The following is a 10,184-nucleotide window of genomic DNA, read 5'->3' on the forward strand; positions in this document are numbered from 1 at the left end:
TGGAATGCATTCTATGGGGAGTTTTGAAAGGAAAAGAAAAGAGTCTGCTGGTCAATGAGACAGACAGAACAGAATGAAACACAGCAGCAACAACAACAAAACCCACAATGGACAGAAACATACAGCTTAGACAAATAAATACTAATCAACACTACATATTAATCCTCAGTGTAAAAAGAGGTGTTAAGGAAAGATGATAAGGCTTCTAGAATAATGAAATGTGTACATTTTAGCCCCTCATTGTTAAGACCTGAAATTGAGAGCATTCCTCTTTTTTATCCCCCACTCCTATTAGGTGATCATTCTAGACATGATTCCTTAAGATAAATTCGATCTCAACCATGATATTTTGGCCTCCTGAATCACTTGTCTTTTTCCTCTGTTGCTGACAGTCAGCTGAGGCTTACCCAGTATTTAGTCCACTATGTCATTGCTCTATAAGCCACTGAAAGTAATGGAAGCAACTTTGGTTACTATGCTGTCTTGGATGTGTGGGCAATAGCAGCAGCCATGTAGATCAATTTTAAATGGATTATTGGCAGGATATATAGAGATAATCCTGTCAAAAAATCAACAGAAGTTATATTTATGTTATTTACCCTAGGAGAAAGGCCATCTTTTTACCTCCCTGAGCTCTTTTGTTTTCAACTTGAAGTAACCTGGAAAAGCTTAACACAGTGCTTAATCAATACGATGTGAAGTAGGGTATGTTTGTTCTCTGAAATCCTGCTTCAAAAACATGGTAACCAATGTCCACTATTCTTTTAGATTCATTTGGTGGTGCTGATATAATTCTTTTTATTTTCACAGAGTAGCAGACAGAAGCAGAATTATAATTCTGACTTTCATAACAGCTCATCTTGCTAACAATGGAACATCTCTTCTCTCTCTTTATTGAAACCAAAGAGGGTGTGTGATGGGGGTGATTTTTCCCAGGTTATGTAGTAATGAGAGCTTAAGCAGACTCTGAGCCAAGGATTAGGATACAAGTGATTTATTAAGTATGTGCTATCAGAAGAGACCAGAAAGGTGTAGAAGGAGCAGGATTGGGAAGGGGGTCAAGTCAGGCAAGGGTGTGTTTCAGACAGGAAATCCTAGACCCAGCCTGACCCTGAGGGGAGCTTGAGAGCAGAAATTACACCTCACGGTTTCTCCATCTGGAGGCAAAAAAGCTGAGCGTTTGTACTCCCACATGTCTCAGTCTTTGGTTGCAGGATGCCCAGGAGGGAAGAGGAGGGACTCTTCCAGGCTCCTCCAGCTCTCCGTTCTGGCTCCACTGCCCATGGGCAAGCCTCTGAAGGTCACAGGAATGAGTTTCTAGCAGCAACAAATGGGGAAGCTGAAGGAGGAGGTCCAAAGGCATCTAGGCAGGGCACCACAGCATCTGCTAGAAAAGGTACTACTGGTGCTGCATTATTTTATCCTGGATCAGAAAGTTTTCCTTCTTCTTACATCACCATTTATAATCCATATCCTATGTATAATCTCCTGTCGAGGACCCCCACTTTTAAGGTCTGCTACTTGACAGTCTCTAAACTTTAAGCCTTCCTCCCACAATGCACCATCTCTGATCCTGTAGCATGCACAGCATAAAGCATTTTTATTATCAGTCTGTGTCAAAGGACAACAGAAAAGCCATTCTGCAATCTAAGAGTGAAGGGCTAGTTGTGCAACCTGAGGATGAAAGCTCTTTAGGTGTTTTACTAGAAAAAGAACCGAGACGGAAGAAGAGGATTGAGTTCTTTGGAGCATGTCCATGGTCTTCAAATTGGCCTTGGGTCAGATGCACCAAACCTATGTACTGCTGAGTTAGGAGAGCATTCATAGCTTCATGAAGCTCTTGCAGAGACTTTTCTGCATGACTTCCAGAGCCCTTAGGCTTCCTTCGCTTAGCGCCTGTCCTGGTTCAGGCCTGGGAGGGAAGACAGGACAAAAGCTAGAGTGAGTCTTCTTCCCTTGCTGCCGAGAACCATACTTCCATTATGATTGGAAAAGATGCAGGGATGATGGCTTCTAGGACACAGTTTGACATTTCATGTCCATATGGAACTCTGTTTTTTTAAATAATGAATCAAATTATAAGAACCAAATTATACATTTCTTTCACTTATACTGAACAGAAAGATCATCCCAACGTGCCTTATTTTCCTTATAAAAATCCATAAAAGAAGGTAATGGTTATTGGTCTATTATGTATTTACAAAATCTGGGAAAAACTTACAGATGAAGATAACACTTAGGAACAATAAATTATTTATTAGGTCTTTGCTTGAACTCTGAAATCTGATCAAAGAGAACCTTCTGATACTTATTCTATTAATTATGAATGGCAAAACTTCACGCTTTCTGCCATGAGTGTTATTTGTTACAAATCAGCCCAGTTCTGCTTGACCCTTTCCTCCACATAGCAGTGGGCAGGGAAGCTCTCCCTCCTCTGAGTTTGGCTCCTACAGCTCACAACACTACCTGTGAGCTTCCACCTGCCCAAATTCTTCCCATTGTTCAAGGCCGGTTGAAATGCATCTCCTCGAAGAATATCTCCCAGGTTTTTCCTATTGTAATAATCTTTCTCTCCAATAATTCATCAGCATCTCCATGATCTCACTTTTGTACTCTGATCTGTGTAGTTAGTTGTTTTCCTATCTCTCAAAAGAGATTTTTAAATTTTTATTCATTTTGGCATTTCCATTGCACCTAGAGAAAGGCTTTACATATAGATCTCAACAGATGGTGTTGAGTTGAATTTACATATTTAAAAGAATGTTTTGGGTCCCTACAATGTGCTTGCACTGTACTGGGCACTGGAAAAATGTGTATAAAAAGATGAAAACAACAGTTCTTGAACTTCTGGTCAAGATCTACAGACAACTACATTAAAAAAAATACAACAGATTTTACTAAATATTGTAAAAAGAGATTTGTGCAAAGTACCATGGGAGTAACTCAACTGCCTGTGAGAAGGGCAGCTGGTATCATCTGCATTAAAAAGATAAGGAAAATGAGACTGATGGATGTCACCATGGATTGCCACCATAGTGGGTCAGGACTTGCATGGTGCTTGTCAGGCTTCCAGACCAATGTTCCTTCTACTCTTTGTGGGAGTTCCACCTTAGGCGAGGGTCAGAGGGCTTGCTCCTGGAAAGAAGACGCAACATAGCCAAAGACTCATGTAGTTTGCCCAGCGAGTGTTTAAGAAAACAGGAACCAAGTCTCTGGATGTAGCCAAGCTTAACCTTGAATGTGGGCCAAGCATTCAGTCCTAAAAGATCCCATGAAACAAACTCAAGGGCCAAAATACAAGACATTCCATCAATATTGATTGCTGTGAGTTCCTTTTAATGTGGCTCTTTTTAAAAAGGCAAAGATTCTTAATATTTTAACATATTAAGCTAATTCATATTCAGGTATTCTGAGATGCTTTTCTTTCTGTAGGGGAACCATGATCTTGATGAAAATACTGGTGTTCTAGGTGAAAATGAGTGTTTCAAGACCTGTGTGACCAAAAAAAGGAGTGAAAAAAGACTGAGTGAGGAAGGAGTGATGTGGGCACAGAGAGAATAACAAAATACAGCCCCTAAAGATATTAACGGAAGCAAATGTTTGCTGGAGTTTTCTGGAAAACAGACAGACATGAGGTAATTTTTGAGACTCCACAGTGAAGAAAAGCAAAGGAAGTTATATTAGAAGAAGAAAAATAGCACAAAAACTAAGATTCTCCCTCTTAACATTAGATTGGAGAAAAGTGAGTGATGGAAGAAAAGAAAAAAACAACTATATAGGAAAAGACAGGTTTTCCTGTCTTTGATCACCATCATGAGTAGTTTTCCATGAATTCATCTTCAGTAAATGAAATCCTGTTATATCTCTTCAGAACTGCTACAGAGCTCATAGCACCAAAAGACTGGTGTTACTCTCCCCTTAACTCCTTTCAAGGTATTTCATTCTACAAACCTTAAGAAGGCTCCTCCTGATGCTTAAATGGCAGATTGTGATTCTGTACCACTGCAGCGGCAGCTTGAGAAGAGAAAGCTGTTCCACACTACAGCCTCAAGCCAGCACTGACACAACTCATAACTCCTTGTGAGCCCGAAGAATAAGTCACTGTGGAACCTTCATTACAACACAGCTAATGAGTAAATAAAATCAAGAGGGAAAAAGATAATTTGGTTAAATATGCACTAGGGATGGAAAAACAGATGCAGACATTAATCCTACTTACAGGGTTTGGCTTCAAATTAAGTCACATCAGGACTAGTTGTGAGCAGCTGTTAAACATAACCATCAAAGGTTTCACTATAAAACTCTTCAGCTTGATAAGATGCTGAGAGAACCAAACCATAAGGGTATTTAAGTACCATTAGCACCAGTTTTTAGTAAAATTTACGCTAGAGGGAAGTCCTTTGTAGTTTTCTCCATAGGCCTTTATTTAACTGGAAATTCAACCTTTATGGTCAGCAAAAATGGGTTGAGCCTATTGCCCACGGTAAAGCCTTCAGTGGGTTTTCTGCAAGAACTCCCTCCTGCTTGATCTAAACTCAGAGGCCACTTTCTCAGGGCAGGTGGGTTGAGCAAGAAAAGAGCTGAACAGAACACTCTGAATGGATAATTCTCAGCAGCATAAAATTCAGTGCTTTATAACCTTGAAGTATCACTGAAGGCATTCTAGGCAGTGACGGAACAGTACATTCAGTGTTTCTTTAAAAAATACGAACCTTGTGAAAATTTGAGAATACTAGACCAAATCAACACGTACCTCTCAAATTCTTCTGTAAAAGTATTGCAATAGATATCAGCCATCTTAGTGCTGGGCTGGACCCAGGAGGAGCTGGCAGCTACCCAGAAAAAGGCCAAATGGGAGTGTTGGCATGTATCTGCAAAATACTATATTTCAATCCTCTCTTTCCTCCTCAAACCTCCAATCTCTCTTCCATCTTCCTTACTCTCAGCAGGTGACCTTGCCTCTAACTTCACAAGGAAAATAAAAGCCATTAAATAGCCCTTAACTTCCTACCAAAAAAGAAAAATCCCTGTAAATCTACCTGCATCTTCATCCACCCGCTCCCTCTGTCCTTTCATATTGGCAAAAATGTTCTCCTCTCAAGGGCCAGTCCCTCCCTTTTCTATTCTCCAGATCGCCCCTTCTCAGCAACATATCTAATGGTTCTTGACCTCTATTCACTTCCAAGGTGAGTCCATCCACTCCCATGACTTCAGCAAATTTGCATCTGTGTGCACGACTCCTGTCTGGAGTCCTAGATCATTTACTTGCCGGTTCCACTTGGATGACACACTCTCAAAAGGAACACCTCTTCCCCATCGGTGTCACCAACCTCAGAAAAATACACAGACCTACACTCAGTTACTCAATCCAATAACCTGGAGAACTCTGCCACACTTCCCTGGTTCTTGCCTCCATGTCTAATAAATTACCAGGTTCCAAATTATGTCTCAAATCTCTCTCAAATTCCATTATCATCACCATAGAACCATTGCTCACCTGGACTACTGCAATGACTTCCTAACTCATCTCCTGCATTCATTTTTGCTACTCATCACCTGCTAATAAATTCTTCAGACAGCAGCTTATTTGTCCTCTTTAAAAGAAGACACTCTTCCTTCAGTCCTTATCTTAAACCTGCTCAGCGGTCTTTTACTGCACATGGGTATTGCTATAATGCACACGGTTCTGGTGAGCTGTCCCCATGTACCACTCTAGCCTCCCCTCTTGATTCCCTCCCACTTCCCTCAGTGGCCTTCTTCTTTCTCATCCTTGAACAGGCCTGGCTTCTTCTCACATCAAGCACTCAAGGGAAGAGTTCACCCTCACTGTTAGCCTAACTGCTACTAGTTCTCAAGATCAAAGCTTAAATATCTCTTCATCAGGGAATCCTTCAAAAGTACTCCCAATTTTCATTCTCTCACTTCACTCCCACCTTCTAGGTTAGATCCTACTCTTGGAATACGTTCTATTTTTTTTTTAATAGCATTATGTGACAGATTTCTGTGAATCTGCTGTGATGTGATTGTGTACTTTTTTTTTAAATAAGATTATAATAGATTACAACCTTGTGAGATTTCAGTTGTACATTATTGTTAGTCATGTTGTGGGTACACCACTTCCCCCTTTGTGCCCTCCCCCCACCCCCTTTTTCCCTGGTAAGCACCGATCAGTTCTCTTTGTCAATATGTTAACTTCCACCTATGAGTGGAGTCATATAGAGTTCGTCTTTCTCTGTCTGGCTTATTTCGCTTAACATAATACCCTCGAGGTCCATCCATGTTGCTGCAAATGGACCAAATTTGTCCTTTTTTATGGCTGAGTAGTATTCCATTGTGTATATATACCAAATCTTCTTTATCCAATCATCAGTTTCTGGGCATTTAGGTTGGTTCCACGTCTTGGCTATTGTAAATAATGCTGCGATGAACATAGGGGTGCATGGGATTCTTGGGATTGCTGATTTCAGGTTCTTAGGATAGATACCCAGTAGTGTGATAGCTGGGTCATAGGGTATTTCTATTTTTAACTTTTTGAGAAATCTCCATACTGTTTTCCATAGTGGCTGCACTAGTTTGCATTCCCACCAACAGTGTATGAGGGTTCCTTTTTCTCCACAACCTCTCTAACATTTGTCGCTCTTGGTTTTGGATGTTTTTGCCAATCTAACGGGTGTAAGGTGATACCTTAGTGTAGTTTTGATTTGCATTTCCCTGATGATTAGCAATGATGAACATCTTTTCATGTGTCTATTGGCCATACTTATATCTTCTTTGGAGGAATGTCTGTTCATGTCCTCTGCCCATTTTTTGATCGAGTTGTTTGTTTTTTTGTTGTTAAGCTGTGTGAGTTCTTTGTATATTATGGAGATTAACCCTTTGTCGGATAAGTGGCTTGTAAATATTTTTTCCCAATTAGTGGGCTGTTTTTTTGTTTCAGTCCTGTTTTCCCTTGCCTTGGAGAAGCTCTTTAGTCTGATGAAGTCCCATTTGTCTATTCTTTCTATTGCTTCCCTCAACTGAGGAGTTGTAGTGTCTGAAAAGATTCTTTTGAAACTGATGTCAAAGAGTGTACTGCCTATATTCTCTTCTAGAAAACTTATTGTTTCAGGCCTAATCTTTAGGTCTTTGATCCATTTTGAGTTTATTTTGGTGTGTGGTGAAAAAGAATGGTCAATTTTCAATCTTTTGCATGTGGCTGTCCAGTTTTCCCAGCACCATTTGTTGAAGAGACTTTCTTTTCTCAATGTAGGCCCTCCGCTCCTTTGTTGAAGATTAGGTGTCCATGGATGTGTGGTTTTATCTCTGGGCTTTCAATTCTGTTCCATTGATCTGTGGACCTGTTTTTGTACCAGTACCATGCTGTTTTGATCACTGTAGCTTTGTAGTATGTTTTGAAATCGGGGATTGTGATTCCTCCGGCTTTGTTTTTCTTACTCAGGATTGCTTTAGCAATTCGCGGTCTTTTGTTGCCCCATATGAATTTTAGGATTCTTTGTTCAATTTCTGTAAAGAATGTCCTTGGGATTCTGATTGGGAATACTTTCTATTTTTTATTCCCTGTTATCACCAAAATTACATTGTCATTTTTGTTCATGGCTGTTTCTCCTGTGTTTATCTAATACATTGTTTGGCAGAAAATACATGCTCAATAAATATTTGAATAAGCAAATGAATGGATGGATGAAAAGCATTACGTTCTTAAGTACCATTTTTATAGTCAAGTTGGAATACACCCAAAAAATCTCAAATAGTGATTTGAAACTGGAGCTAAAGTAAAAAAAATTACCATTCTTCTTAAGAATCTTTCCTTTCATTAATCACCAAGCCAAATTTCACAGGGAATTAATAGTGTAGACAGCAAAATAAAATTTTGTTTCCTGCTAAGGACAATGAGACTGGGCTGATACCGACCCTGGTATCAGTTTCCCCACATTAAACCCAGCATATATGGGGTTAAAACCAAAACATTCATTCCCTGCTTACTCTCTGGCTTCCTGCCTCCAGAATCCCCTATCCTCCATGGAGACAGACACCATCAAGGACAAGCACCTGGACTATCTCCTCCCCACAAAGAGATACGCCTGGTGGGAAAGCTGCTGACCAGCAAGGTCATGAGCTCCCTCCTCTCTGCAAGTGTCTCAAGGCCAAAGACAGGCTGGTGGGAAAGCTCTGACCAGCAAGGCCATATGCTCCCCCTTCCCTACCTAAAGCCCCAAATAAAAACCCTTCCTTTTAGCTTTTCGGGGAGTTTGGGATTTCAGCATTAGCTGCCCTCTCCCCTTGCTCAGCACTGTGCAAAAATAAAGTTCCTACTTTCTTCCACCACCCCAGGTGTCAGAGATTGGCTTGCTGCGCAACGGGTGAGCGAACTCACTTCAGGTTCCGTAACAGGGCATTCCCCCAAGTGATAAGGCCATTGGGAGTTTCCCTTACTCAATAACCGTCTGCACTGTCCGCCAGGCCATATGAGATACCAAACCATGCCTGAAACAGCTCTAGGAAGTTGCTTTTTACTCCCTTGATCAGTCTTTTGATCAATCAAAAATGGAGACAGTCTCAATCACATATTTTCCTCCCTTACATATTTTTCTTCCCTAGTAGAGAAAGCTTTGGTGGATTTCTCTAATTCACCATAGCAATTTATCTCTATGTGTGGACCCAAGACCACCTGCATCAAAATAAGGAGAGCTTACACAAAAGAAAGACCTCACGTCTCACCCAAGACCTATTGTTGTCTGTGGGGAGAGCGCAGGATTTTAACAAATTCTCAGGTGATCTTTGTGTGCCAGCGAATTTGAGAGCAAGTGACCTAGAGATTGTCAGTCCTTGTAGAAGGGGAGATAAAAATTTTTGTTTCAATTGAGTAGTTTCTCAATTCAGTTTCTTTTGACTCATCAAAAAGAAATCAGTTAAGAACCACAGAGTTACAAAAGACAGCTTAATTTGGGTTATATTATGAATTTTTTAGAAAGAGAAATATAACATTTTTCACCTGTCATGGTTAGCCCTAATCTCATTAATAATACCATTGAGATGAAAGACTGAGAGAGGCTAGACATGGGATTGGACACATAACTGCAGGAGCAGATCCAGTAGCGGGGCAGGAAGGAAGTGCAGTTCAGCAGCCAGAATATAGAACCCTTCCAGGAAAGGATAAGACATAAAGCAATAGGAAGTGATATGGAAAAACTTATGGTCCCAATAGGTAGTACCCTCCAGTGATAGGAAATGGCAAGCAGGAACTATTTGGAGAGACAGACAGATGAACAGGCAGAGTCAACACGGAAAGACACAGTGTCACATTATTTTTACAAAGAATCTGCTACAGGCTGTTATATCAAACAGTCCTGGAGAAGGCCTGATCAAAAGTATTTAAAAGCTTCTCCCTAACAAGCTAACCTACATGATCTTTATAAAGCAGTGGGCTAGTCATCTTACACAAAGCAGGCGAGTTCATTGATGGAGTTGTGGACTAATTGCCACAAGCTGGTTTATATAGAGCTTAAGTAAACAAATTTACTTACCTGTAATAAACGTAGTCTATAGATTGTGCAAGCATACTTGTGCCTCACAATTTCTTATAACAAATATGTTTTCAAGACTCATATTTATAACTAGCCCCATGGTTAAAGATTACATTCCTGTGGGATTAAACATTAATGAATCAACATTAAAGAGATAAAATGATTCATGGTAACAAGAAATAGACCGTAAATAGACTTAAACCTGAACTAGATCTTGCCCACTCCTCTCCTAAGATGCTCTTCGTTGATGTGGTTTAGAGGCTCCATCATATGGACATACACATGTCATACCTGTCTCTTCCTCATCTTACTAAAAGTGGTAATAACTAGATTCTTCTCCTTCAAAGATCTCTCATCAAATACCATTGTGATCAAAGTTGTTTGTTTTTAGCCAAACTTGAACCTCAGTTTTAGACTCAAAATCCTTCTTTCTATGTCAGTTAGGAGCTTACACTCAGCTTTTAAGGGGGCTTACAAGAGCAAGGCAAGGCTGCGGCTCTAGAAGGACCAGAGAATTAGATAGGCTAACTAGATGAGAGACGAGAGACTGAGCACAGGGGCAAGACCTAAAAGGCAGTTACCATAACATGGGTTAAAAAGAAACCAAAAACCCAAGAAAAAGGCAAGTGTCCACTCACCAGAGCTAGAACCAAAGGTCAC

The 10,184-nt window shown here is 40.4% G+C and overlaps 1 long non-coding RNA gene across 1 annotated transcript in view; it reads right to left on the bottom strand.

Moving 5' to 3' along the window:
- LOC138923954 (uncharacterized) overlaps window positions 1–9,570 on the bottom strand; it is a 36,989-nt gene extending 27,419 nt beyond the window's left edge. The window contains exon 1 of the long non-coding RNA XR_011438332.1: window positions 9,525–9,570. This is a non-coding gene — a long non-coding RNA (uncharacterized lncRNA). The remainder of the gene's footprint in view (window positions 1–9,524) is intronic.
- Between the last annotated feature and the right edge of the window lie 614 nt (window positions 9,571–10,184).

This window comes from Equus caballus, chromosome 4, assembly GCF_041296265.1.
Source record: "Equus caballus isolate H_3958 breed thoroughbred chromosome 4, TB-T2T, whole genome shotgun sequence".
NCBI classification, from domain to species: Eukaryota; Metazoa; Chordata; class Mammalia; order Perissodactyla; family Equidae; genus Equus; species Equus caballus.